This window comes from Gobius niger (genome assembly GCF_951799975.1).
Source record: "Gobius niger genome assembly, chromosome: 5".
Classification (NCBI taxonomy): domain Eukaryota; kingdom Metazoa; phylum Chordata; class Actinopteri; order Gobiiformes; family Gobiidae; genus Gobius; species Gobius niger.
The window spans coordinates 24,473,742-24,488,016 of record NC_136856.1 but is presented as its reverse complement, the minus strand read 5'-3'; positions in this window follow the sequence as shown (position 1 = coordinate 24,488,016).

The following is a 14,275-nucleotide window of genomic DNA, read 5'->3' as shown; positions in this document are numbered from 1 at the left end:
GTCACAAGACGACCCGCTCCACTCTGTACCCCAAATGTTATCCCAGTGGGAAAGAAGCCAGTCACTTCTATTTCACTAACATAAAACATTTGATAACAACTTTTGAACCCCAACTTTTCGTCATTAAAGTGCCACTTCACTGAAATAAAATCATGATTACAGCGATCATCCATCAAACTAAATCATAATTACAAAAGGATTCAAACCTGTCACACGCGCTTTAAAAGACAACCCGCTCTAATTAAGTGTGACGGCTCAGTAATATACAAAAAAAAAAAAACAATGTTCAAAATACAACAGTGGTGACTGGGAGAAGCTGTAGGAACGGTCGAGAGCAGCTGAAAGTAAAGTGTTAGGCATTAGGAGCTCGGCAGGAGGAGGCGAGGGGAAGCGGGCCGCGGTGAGCGAGTGCTGCACAGAGACATGGCCAGGAATGATTTGAGGCCTGCAGGTGTTTTCATATCCTAAAAGAGATCGATATTTGCGCTCATTCTGACGCCGACTGTACCGCGCTGCTCCAAATAAATAACCATAATCACAAAACGCCCCGAGATTGACTCTCAATAGAATTATCATTCTTTTCTCTTTGGCAGATTTGGATATTGCTCCTTCAGGGTTCTCAAATGACTTTGTTGTGTGGAGAGTGTGTATGCGCATACTTGTGTATCTGCGCGTCGGGGGCCATTCAGATTTCACCGAGTCAATGAACTACGGGCATTATATGAAGTGTGCGCGGCTAATCTGGTGACAGTGTATAGATGGTGGTTTTTGCGCGCGTAGCTGTGGGCTGTGAACAACAACAGGCCGCAGTAATTGAATCTTCATCTGAGCCCTTAAGAGCAACATTAGACAAAGAGAAGCTGCCTGCTCGCTCTCATTACAGTGCAGGGCTGATGGAGGCGAGAGCGCGAGCAGCGGGCTCTGTCTTTCATCATTAAACACTGATGGCCCAGCGCTCCAGCCCCGACAGATGAACTGATATGCAGAAGAGCGGGGAGAATTAAGACTTTCAACCTGCCATTAGAGGTAAGGCTGCTGTAGGATAATATGAAAAGGAAGCACATGAACATCCGGACTCGGTTTTAGTAAATAATGTGCGAGTTTGTCATAATTGCACATCTTTGTCAAAGGAAATGCAAAGCGGTCTAACACGCACCTACTCCGCAGGAAACTGATGACATCATATTCCCGATGGCGGTCCCGTCTGCGGCACACCCAGGTTTAGGTCATTACAGCAATCGCTTACTCATCTAACTTCTATCTGCGAACAGAAGCAGCAATATGAAAACACTACACAGCCATGTTGATGACAATCTTAAGGAAGACTCGATGTGAATTTAGTTAATTAAATATACTATATATAGAAATGCAAATATAACCTATGTAGCAAACCATTGTGTCAAAGTGTAAACCATAATTTGATGAATGAATAAATGATCATTTATTCGAGCAGCTTAACAAACAAACAAACAAATTAATACGAGTAGCCTACATTTGGTTTCACACATTCTGAACATAAATACAATGGATGCATAATCCAATTATTTTTTATGTTCGAAAGGGAGCGGGATGAAGAAGCACCTATTTATTCCCACCCCCATTTTCCATATCATTTTCAAACATAAATCCTGCTTGGGTTCCTGAGTCGTATGAATCAGTCTATCAGTTATACAGATACTCAAGGCAGAACACATTCACAGACTCTCCGATGACAATTATCCACATGAGCTCTTATAGTTCTTCCTCAGTGCTATACTTAAATATGTGAGTTTATTTCCCAGTTATTAAAGCAGTACTAACTCATGCCCCTAGAGGCCATAAGTGCCGCTGCAGGTGTCATAGCATGCTGCGTTTTTTTTACTCATTAATTGTAAATACTACGTTGACAGAAAAGACAAAGGGAGAGAGGGATATTTTACATCCAATTACACAATGGAGATCATTATTTCACTCTAACTTGGCTGTAAATACTGTTCAAGTGGTGCTAGCCCGCAGTTAGCTTTTCCCATTAGCCTGTTAGCCTCTTCTTCGTGATTCAATTAGTAATTGAAATTGTGGTTTTCTGGCCATAGACACCAGGGGTAGATGAAAGACCCCCCAATCACCCGATTAACACTTGTATTACCCCCAGAGGGACTTCGGAAAGGATTTATTTAGGTACACAAGTTACTTAGTACTGCTTTAACATTGCACACAGACAAACAAAAATCTTTCCTTGTTCTAATAGTTTTAATAATTCAGCCCAATTTTTTTTTTTAAATACCCATAATGGTTGTATCAAGGCACATTAAAGTAAACAAAGTGAATCAGAGTCCAGAATTTGTGCGTTACTGAAATGTCCTTGCTGTTTTGTTTTGTATGCATCTGATGTGTTGTTAATTATTGCTCCAAGAAATGTTGTCTCTGTTACCGGTTCGCTTTCAGTAACACTGATTTTCATTTCTGATAAATTTTTCTTATCATTCATTCATAATCACAACCTTAACAAGGTGTTAATAATTGTCACTTGAATGAAAAACATGTTACACAGGTAGCAGATGTTTTAAATAGGCCATAATATGGTAAGACTTTTGATCAAATCATGCTGTTAAATTTGCCATTTTAAATTCTCTGCACGCTCCTTGGAAAAAAACACCATAGCTGATCCTAGAGGCTGAAACTGTTTTCTGCCCCAATATTATGTCATTGTAAGTTCTAAATCATGAAATATAAAGGCATATCTAAGAAAGCGTTATACCTTCACATGAATAATACATTTTCTCTTTTAATAAGGATAGCATCGGTTTTACAAGTAAAATTATTCTTGATTTAACAAAAGAGTTCCCTTTGCGTTTCAAACAAATTCTGTTTATTATGAGCTGGGGACATTGTGAGTAATGTTTTTTCGGCATAATCAAAAAACACACTCATTCTCATTTTGACCATGAGTGACAATTCAATGCCTGAAGCCGATTGAACTACATATAACGCTTGCATTAAATGTAATATTAGGATCAGAAATGGGTCTATGCACTTCTGAACACAACATCTGTGCCTTTGCTATCGAGCCATCTATTGTCTGTCTAATAAAGTTATAAAGAACCTTTTTTACTTGTATAAACATAAGCTTCTCTAAAAGAGCAGATAAACCATCACCATCATCACTACAAGAATGACTGACAAGCACTGGGACTGTACTTTGTGACTGTACTTTGTGACTGTACTTGTGGCTGTACTTGTGGATGTACTTGTGGCTGTACTTTGTGACTGTACTTGTGGCTTTACTTGTGGATGTACTTGTGACTATACTTTGTGGCTGTACTTTGCGGATGTACTTGTGGCTGTACTTGTGACTGTACTTTGTGGCTGTACTTTGTGACTGTACTTGTGACTGTACTTTGTGACTGTACTTTGTGTGTACTTTGTGACTGTACTTTGTGACTGTACTTGTGACTGTACTTTGTGGCTGTACTTTTGTGACTGTACTTTGTGACTGTACTTTCTGGCAGTACTTTGTGACTGTACTTTGTGACTGTACTTTGTGGCTGTACTTGTGACTGTACTTTGTGGCTGTACTTTGTGACTGTACTTTGTGACTGTACTTTGTGTGTACTTTGTGACTGTACTTTGTGACTGTACTTTGTGGCTGTACTTGCGACTGTACTTTGTGGCTGTACTTTGTGACTGTACTTGTGGCTGTACTTTGTGACTGTACTTTGTGACTGTACTTTGTGGCTGTACTTTGTGACTGTACTTTGTGGCTGTACTTTGTGACTGTACTTGTGGCTGTACTTTATGACTGTACTTTGTGGCTGTACTTTGTGACTGTACTTTGTGACTGTACTTTGTGTGTACTTTGTGTGTACTTTGTGACTGTACTTTGTGACTGTACTTTGTGACTGTACTTTGTGGCTGTACTTGTGACTGTACTTTGTGGCTGTACTTTGTGACTGTACTTGTGGCTGTACTTTGTGGCTGTACTTTGTGACTGTACTTTGTGGCTGTACTTTGTGACTGTACTTTGTGACTGTACTTTGTCACTGTACTTTGTGGCTGTACTTGTGGCTGTACTTGTGACTGTACTTTGTGACTGTACTTTGCGGCTGTACTTTGCGACTGTACTTTGTGGCTGTACTTTGTGACTGTACTTTGTGGCTGTACTTTGTGGCTGTACTTTGTGACTGTACTTTGTGGCTGTACTTTGTGACTGTACTTTGCGGCTGTACTTTGTGACTGTACTTTGTGACTGTACTTTGCGGCTGTACTTGTGACTGTACTTTGTGACTGTACTTTGTGGCTGTACTTGTGACTGTACTTGTGACTGTACTTTGTGACTGTACTTGTGACTGTACTTTGTGGCTGTACTTGTGACTGTACTTGTGACTGTACTTTGTGACTGTACTTTGTGGCTGTACTTTGTGGCTGTACTTTGTGGCTGTACTTGAGCTGTGTACTGGAGCATACACAGGCAGACAGAGAGACCCTGGCTTGTCGCTGCACTGAGTGCTAGGCTGCTGACTAATAACTCTTGGTGGATGCTTTCTGCTCTGTAGTCACCGCTGCTTTAACTGTTGTCTTAATGGACTTGTACACGCACGTCAGCCCCGTCGCGATTCAGCCCCACTCTGCAAAAAGCATTGGAATGGAATTGACTGATAACCGCAAAATGCATTACAGTTTATAATAGGATATCGATAATAATAAATAAACAAGACTAACAGTCACAAGCCCTGCGAGCGAGTGTCCCGTACCATATAAAAGTATTGTATATGAGGAAGTGAGGGATAGGGACGAGGCAAAGGATTTATGGATTCCCACAGTTGTAGTTTCAAAACATCATCTTCACAGAAGAATGCGTATACACAGGAAATGGGTATATAGTTGATCTTTAAGTTGTTTAAATACTTAAATCTTACACTATGATTCTTTTTGCTAACTGAATACACAGAGTTAAATAAGTTTGTGGTCAATAATTTTATGAAAGAATCCAGCATATCCAATTTATATAGCCAGAACTCCCCTGAAAAAGAGAGAGATCTCAGTGGGACTTTTCAGGTTAAATAAAGGTCAAATAAATAACCAATTATTATTTCCTTCTAGATCACAGTTGAATGAGTAAGAAGAAGCACTAACATAAATTGAAAAACGGGGCAAATGAAATTAGTGGAAAACATGTGACTCGGAAGAAACAAAGCAAAGTTGCATACTTGTTTTAATTATGTATCCTAATTTGTTCAGCAAAGTCTCCATGAGATGTCCCTGTCATTCTACTTTAAAGGTCATTAAAATACAATACTAAAAAATTAAACTAATTTATTGAAGAAAAAAGCCTTTCCCACTCCACAAAAAGCAAATGAGTCTATCTTTCAACAGTGAACTGGCCAAATAGAATGCAAAACATTGCCAACAAAGTCATCAATCAGAATGTTGTGTGCCAAAATGACTCATATACACATTATAAGAATACACTGAAGTTATAGCCGTTTAGGATTTCCCTGCTTTTGTTGTCGAACCTGCTGTAGTCTTTCTCTAGACAATCGTAAACCTGTAGTTGCTGTCACCACATCTGCTCTCTTTCCCACCCTTGGCTTCCTCTCATCCCGTCCTCCCCTCTCCCGCCTCTGATGAGTTTTATTGTTGTTCTAATGGCATTGTGCAATCTGCAGTGCCGCTCGTCCAAAGTGGATGGATTAAAGTTGAAAACAGGTAATGAGTTTGGGGCTCGGGCCAACACTCACACATTAGCCATATCACTGGGAAGGCAGTGTTTATGCAGTATTAATTACAACGAGGGCCCGTCCCGCCTGTCCAAGTCACTTTATAGAGTCTTAAAACAGCTGCCTGTGATTTTAACTAGAAATCTACCAATCTTCATCACGAAAGTGTCTATTCTTGTCTTGTTAAGGTGTGTTTTAGACCCGGTTTGGTCTGATCTTAATCTATAGGCCTGGTCATACGAATGCTGAAAACGGTGAGGCAGTACTTGGAGTGAAATGTTTGAGAACCACAGGGCAGTTTTTTCAGGTTCAGATTGTCATGGGGGCAAACCACTGCACAATGGTTGTGGCTGTGGTGAAGATATGGCAGGTGTTTTCACTCCGTGATGAGAGAATTAAGTTTAGCAAGAGATTGGACTGCAGGAGGAGCTTTTTGGGAACAGAGGGAGTTTATCAGGATATTTGGGAGCTGTTGCTGCGCATTGAATAGACACGAGTGAAGATTCAAAGATTACTCAAAGATGCACTTGCAGCTTGAAACACAACTCCAGGTATGTTTATGATGAGAGAACAACATTGTAACATGGTGAAAAGCTCTAAAATGAATAATGAACCCCACTTTGAATACTGAACAAAGGAAAGTGCACAATCGTACACTCTCAAGCAATCGTAACCATATACAGTATATACCTGAAGTCTATTCTTCGCAGCTCTGTGGATGCCAGGCATATCCCTCCCTACTGGATTGCTCCTTGTGTTGTCGTCGAAACGGGACGAGCAGATGCTGTTATGTTCGATTGTCTCTGATTTAGATTTCATTGCTGACACTTCCACCCAAACTCGTGTCAATCCATTTTTGATTTAGTGGCGCCCGTGACAAATAGAGAATTGTTGTCACCGCAATTGCCGCCCGGTTAAATATGAGCACTAAAGAATGGCGGTTATTATTTCTCCGACCTATTGATTTGGCGGAGAGACATTATCCTTGGCCGAGGACAACGGCGCATTTTACTTTGTGATTTCTGCCATTTTTCATCAAGGCGCGAGCGCTTAACATCAACCACGTCGATGGATTACGGAATAGGCCTTGGAGGTACGGAGGCAGGCATGAAGAGCTGGACCCCGTGGGATTCTCTAATAACCACTGTTAGTTTAGTGCAGATGAGTAAATATTATGAACGGAATGAGGACACAGCAATAAAATGAATTGATTTCTAAATGCCCACTTCAAATGAATAGTTTGCATGCCCTTAATCAATACTCATAATCTGACTGTTGGATCTATATGAGCCATGAAGTGCGAACTACACTTCACTATAAGGAACATTCAAAGCTGCAGGGGCTAATCTGCATACACATACACACTGCATCACAGCATTAAAGAATTAAGCCACCGTTTTTGCACACTGAGATATGTTCTTACCTGAGCTTGGACGAGTTGATGTGTACCGGGCTGGTCTTTACGCGTGCGCTCAGTCACCCAAAAAGACCAAAGGTGTTGTTAGCATTCAGCCTCTCCTCCTCTTCTCTATGGGGCCAAACGGGAGTGAAGCTAGAAGCGACCAAGCTCTTCATTTTCTCTATTTAAACATAGTTACATGAGCGTTTACACAATCCAAGTCTTGTCACACAAAATTAAATCGATTTTCTAAGTGAATAAAAAGGGGCACTATATTGTCAAGCGTAATAACACCTTGGGAGCACTTCGACGTCCACGCACTAAAGTTGAAGTGCTCCTAAGGTATAATTACGCCTTATAACATAGTACCCCCTTTGATTCGCTTAGAAAATCGACATGTTTAATGAGGAGAGGAGGCTAAATGCTAACAACATGTTCGGTGCTTTTGCGTGACTGAGCGCATGCGTAAAGACAAGACAGGTACGCATCAACTCGTCTAAGCTCAGGTGTGAACATATCTCAGTATGCAAAAACAGTGGCCTGTGACTTTGATCCTGTGGCCACCAACGGTCCACTGAAATACTCCCTAATTGTGTGGCCCTTTTCCCCAAGTTGTGACAAATAATGGCACTCATTACTTCATCTGCTTGCACGTGTTGACACTTGTCTCATACATAAATCCAACATGGCTGCCACTCCACTGTTTCTGTGAGGTGCTGTGTTGACATGATTTGTCCAAACGGGCTCAGTGCTCTCCTCGTTCCTCCCTCGCCTTTATTCATCACTCTGCCCGGTTGCTTCCATATGTCTCAGTGTTTGATGCGCGAACGTGCTACACTCCTGCGCGCGTGTGTGTCCATATTTGGAAGAGGTCTTAATCAGATTGCGCGGCTGAATGAAATATGAAGAGCTATGTGATTTTATTAGGGACTCTGGAGTGATGGCTTTCTTCACCGTGAGACAACACCTCACAATTTCTCTTCATTTGTGCCAACAAAACAATTCACCTAAGAGCCTATCTTTCCCCATCCCATCCCCTGCACTGTATATTATTTTACCAGGCACTCTATAGAATGCATGCGTGTTTATGTCCTGTAGCTGGTGTTCTATAGAAGCGCAAAGGAATCCTATACTGTATGTGAAATCCGGGCCAGATAACGCGTATAAACGGTTTACTTGCTTTGGCTTGCATCATGTTTAGTTTGAACTCCCCACACTAGGAGGCGAGTTGTGACGTCACCCAATTCACAGAAGAGGAAGAGGTGGAAGAGATGAAAAAGCACGGCCGAGGAAAGCATTGGCTAAAGGATGATAGGCAGAAAAGACAAGGGAGTCCACAGAGATAGAGGCAACAATAGATGGTGACAGTGCTTTGTGTTTCAGAAGCTTGGGAGCCACAGTAAAAAGCTCGGCAGCGGCGAGCTTAGTGCACCGTGCCGCATTCTGTATTCTCATGCAAACAGCCAGGCTTACTGTTAAATGTTCTTCCACGTGTGTCTGGGTCAAACTCTTGCACTATGTGGTAAAATAGCAGTCGAGAGAATGAGGAGCCAGCATTAAAACAGGAAACTCCCTTTTAAACCCGTAATCACTTCTCAAGCCGCTCTCAAGGTTGTTTTCTGTTCTGTTTGAGCAGCGCGTTGAAACGGAACATCCGCCTCATAGAAAAAACACATCCGCCTCCTCTTCCTCTTCACCACAACTATGTAGGCCCTACAGAGAAATTTGATTGTCCTTGGAAAACTCTGAAGTACCAAAGTTTATCGATATATATATAACATTTGCAGCACTTTCTGTTTCTTCTTCTTTTTTTGAGGTAATTTAGACTGTTTGTTTAAATTTCTGCTGGTTGACTTTTTAAACGTTTATAATAATAAAAATGTGTTGGTTTTATATAGCGCTTTTCTGGACACTCAAAGACGCTTTCCATTGCACTATTCTTTCACTTCATACTGGATAAGCTACTATTGTAGCCACAGCTGCCCTAGGGTAGACTGACGGAAGCGAGGCAACCAGTCTGCGCCATCGGCCCCTCCGACCACCACTACTCACTCAATCACGCACTACATTTGCTAGGCTTCCTGGTGTTCCCAAACGTTCTCCCATCCAAGTCCTGCCAGGCCCTTCCCTGCTTAGCTTCCAAGGTCTGACGGGATTGGGCATCGCAAAGGCGGTATGGCCACGATATATGTAGTATAGTCACATGATACACAATACCAGTAACCATTATCACAGGAGTTTATGCACAATCAAGGTTAAAAAACATTATTTTGTTATTTCATTTTTAAACAATGTTCATATAAAGAAATCAGAGTGAATAAAGAGTGAGAGACAGGGCTGGTCAGGATTGGATGGAGCTCCCTCTGGAGGCAGCTGTTTGAATGACATGCTATAAGATGGTGGAAACGAGCTTTCACTTTCAGCTAATGGCATGCTAGCTGGTGTGCTGCGCGATGAAAAAAGAAAAAACAACCAAAGTGAACAAATGAACAAGTAAGACAGGTAAAAAGCTATGGAAAAAAGGTAACTTTTAAATGTTTCATAATGAAGGTTTCACTCTCATTATTTTTGACTGACACCCCAATGAATAGAGTTGCAACAAATAGTCACTTTTAGAAACTATTTAATTCCAATAAAGTTCAATTGAATCCCCTATAGTAACAGCCTTTATACGATTTATCACGTTTTCAAATATGACTTCAGGCTAAAACAGCAGTCCCGCAGAATACAAAACTAACATTTAATTGAATGTATCCCATGTACGGAGACTCCTAATGCCGTAAAATGCAGTACTGGAGCTTTCTTCCTTGCACATTTGAGTTGCTTTCCAGCCCCTGAGAGGAAAGCCGGTCCACTCGGTCGGTAAATTAAGTAGAGTGTAGCCATGCTGCCATTTGCCTGATGCAAGAATAGCCGGCGGCCGTCATCTTGCACCACACCTGAACTAACCGCGCTCTGAGGCCTGCGGTGAGTTATGGTAAATATTACGAAAGCCTACCGCGAATAAGTGATCAGCCTCTTTCCGTGCATTGAAACTCGGGGAAATCCTGCTCTATCCCTGGACACTTTCTACCGCAAGATCAAAGTTGCCTTTGTGTCGGTGCGCACCCGGGTTTGGCTCAAATGAGATTTATTTCCTCCCTACCTGGGAACTGGCATTGACGTGTCCGGTGCTTGTTTTGATGTGATAGCGAGAGGCCAATAGGGAGCGCAGCGGGGCGACGGGATGAGACAAGGAGAGGAGCCCAGCGTGAGATAAGAAGACAAGGGGACAGGCTGCTCAGCGAGTGCGGACAAAGTGAAAAATGCGAGCTCATTTCCAAGGCAAAAGACAGACGAAACAGAGAATGAAAGGGGTTAATAATTAGGCTCCCCTGCTGTTCAGACCTGTCATCTTTCCAAACAAAGTGGAAGTGTGTCGGCTTGGCGTCAGAAGTCTATATAGATGAGATGGCAGTGTAAAAGGCAGTGTAAACAGAGAGGAAGGGAGACAAGTTTAACTGCGCAAGAGTCATATTAGCTGGCTCGGCATCAAAACTAACGGTTGACCATGGTCTCCAGTTGATATGCAAGTACAGTAAAATGTACTCATTCACTTTAGGTTGCAAGGAGCAGAACAATGCGTGCACGTTAAAAAGAACTGGATGGTTCGCCTGTTGGAGGATTTGCTTATTGTGCTTTTCCATACATCCTACCACTTATCCAGAGCATTTACATTTTTCAGAGCTGTGACTTTCTTACATGGAAAGGACACTATCTACATGGACTGTGCTGGTCTTAAAGACATGAAGTGGACCAGTAGCAGTGGAAATTATCAGTATGTAAAAGATCATAATACAAGCAGTGATTTTCGCTAATGGAATGTCAACAAATCAGTGTCGGCGTAGTAAAACACAGTTACGGTCTATTGTAGACTTTAAAATTGCAGAGGACATTTTTAGATTCACACGATCCGATGTATCCAGGATTACTCAAAACACAAACAAAACAGGTATGTTTTTGAAGACGGTGAAAGTCCCCTTTAAGTAAATAAAGCATAGTAAAAATTGATTTAAGAGACCTAAAAATATAGCAAAAGATTACGGGAGATTACAGTAAGTATGACAATAATCCATCTTTTCAGCAGCTCTGAATGAGGCCAGAAACGACACATTCCCACACAAACACGCGCACACACACTGTGACATTTGGGTTCCATTAAAAGTCTTTGTTTCTGATCAATAATTTAATAACCTGGGAGGATGGAGGACTCATCATAATCAATACAGCTCTGGGCGCGTGTCGGGAGGGAGAGGGGAGAGTTTACTTGCTTCGAAGGGCAGTAGCCACGAAGAGACCAGACTGAAGCATACGCCTGTACTCGCCATGTGAGCAAGATCACGCAGAACATAAGTGGCAGCTTTCATTTGAGTCTGACAGCAGCTTCTGTTGTGCTTAGTGTTACTCAACAAACACTCCCACGCCCTCAATACACCGCTCTGTTATGATACTGCGCCAGAGAAGGGCCATATTTGTTGGTCGCCGGCACAAGCAGGTGGAGCGCGCTTGTTTATATTCTTGGGTTGTACGATTTTTGAAAAACACCTAATTGCGTTGTTATTTTCTCCCCCTCGCGAGAAATGTTTTTATTCCCTAGTGCCAACCTTGCAGAATTAAGTGTGGGTTAAACTGAGGCTCTTGTCCTTTGAAATGAGTGAAAAAATGTTTTATTTGGCTTCATTTATTTGTCAAACATGAAAAGAATGCCAAGGAAGTGATCTGTTGCTTCAGATCCTTCATAAAGAAGAGCGTTTTTAAACTGAACACCTGAACCCCACCGTGATCATTACATGTTTGCTTGAGTAACTTTTCTGTTTGTTGTATACAGCTTGTATTCTGTCCTTTTTTTGAATATTGTTATGAATTGATGTAGTTTTGTAGTCGGGCTGGATGATATTTAAGACAAACCTCAGCTCAAACAAAAACAAATGCTTTCCTCCAACAACATTTAACACACAAAAATCTTCCATTGTCTCGTCCAAACTCCAAAACTTGGATCTGTTTCTGCCAAAGAAATGTCTGTAAACCTGTCGATTATAAAGTCCCATGACGATTATTGAAATGAACCAAAGAAGAGATTGCGATTGCGATTTAAAGTCTAATTAAGTAACTCATGCTCCTAGTGGCCATAAGCGCCACTGCAGGTGTCGTATTATGTTGCGTTTTTTTTTTCTCATTAATTGCCCGTGAGAGTAAATACGACGCTGACAGAAAAGACAAAGGGAGAGAGGGATATTGTACATCCAATTACACAGTGGAGATAATTTTTTCACTCAAACTTGGCTGTAAATACTGTTTAATACTGTTTGGCGCTATCCCGCAGTTAGCTTTGCCCTTTAGCCAGTTAGCTTCTTCTTTGTAATTCCATTAGTGTGAATTGGGGCAGGGAAGTTGCAAGGATACACCAGGGGAAGATGTTTATCGTCCCATTAACACTTGAAATTCGCCCAAAGGGACTATGAAAAGGTTTTATTAAGTTACTCAGTTATTTAATTTGTGACAAAATATACATGATTCATTCAGTAGCTTATCTACTAGCTGCTACTGCTAATGTTACTATGCGCTTTAAGACCAGATAAACATTAATAAGGCCGAATGCTGACCGCGTTTGATCGGGAAGAATTTTTACCGATTAAAGAAGCCACAAAGGGCATGATACACGACCACCAGGTGGAGCTGTTTCCTCAATAATGACCATTGATAGATAGTGGCAAACTTTTTCCATTCAAGATAAAGTACCTTCAGATCGATCTGAGATTTTGTATGTACGGCCATATGATAAAGTGAGCTGTTTTCACCTAGAGGGACCGGGGACTAAGCAAAGGTGCCTCTCATCTATTTTTCAAATAATAAGATATTAAACATTGCACTGTATTGAGTTTTTTGTTGAGTATAAAATATGGCCAGCCATGTGGTGTAGCCATAAACATAACAAAATGCTGAGTCTTTGATGTAAAGTGGATCTTATGTTGTTCTATATACAATAAAATGCCCTATTGACCAAACAACATAGTCTACTGAGTCAGCATATTCTCATGAATAAACAAACCAACACATCTTTACAATGGCATGTTATTATTTCATCAAAATAAGACGATTACTTTCTGTATGACAGCAGAAAAAGTGTCAAGGGTTATGGATTACATCCCTGCAGGCTGCTCTGGATTGGTGAGTCTTGAAAACATTGCCAACAGAGACTTTCTAAGGTCGAATTTAACAATAGTCCAGTCGCCTGCACCCCGTTGACCTAATTGCTACGTCCATTGTAAAATTGAAGAAACTCATTATGATGTAAGTCCCTGTTTTGATTTTTTGACTCCCCTGTCCAGAAACTGATTGCAGAAAGGGGTTATTAGAGTCACTTAAGCCGGACATTGAATATGAGGAAACATTTAAGACTGTAATTAACATTTCAAATTCTGGAAATGGCAACTGTTTACAATTCTCAAATATCAACCACCAAACTCTCTTGGAAAAAGTTGTTCTCAGGGGAAAAGTACTAAAATCTGCACTTTTATGTTATTGATTTAATAATCTTGTGACTGTTAGAGGATAACATTAAATCGCTATTTATCATACTGGGTCAGGCTGTACAGTCGTACTATCTCTGTCATAGCCTTGACTGTGGTGCTCAGGCGCCCACTCTCTGCCACTGAATGCTTGCGTATCAGTATGACGCTCTGAGAGGGTATTTATCCCTCTTCTGTGGAAGCATAGACAGACTTGAATGGTAGGACTAGCGCAATGTCTCGAGTTCATGTCTCCGGGTCCCGCACCGATGGTAAATAAACTTCTTCTGCATAAGACATCCAGACTGCTGCCTGTCATTCATCTATCCTCTCGAACACCATTGTTATTTCTCTAACAGTGACAAACAAGCTTTAAGCACATGGTAAAGTTGTCAATAACACAATATGCAAAAACACTCATAACTTCCGATCTTTGCTTTTCTTTGTGTAGTTATTTCAGCATAACTGTGCTGTTGTTGGCTATCGAGTTCAGGAATGTGTCGTCATACCACTAAGAATCGTGGGATTTGCGGCAATAATAAACTAATGGAGATTTTAAAAGTTGTTGTTCACATTAAAACACTGGGAAACAACAACGAGTTATGTATTTACCACTAGTGACTCGCTTACGC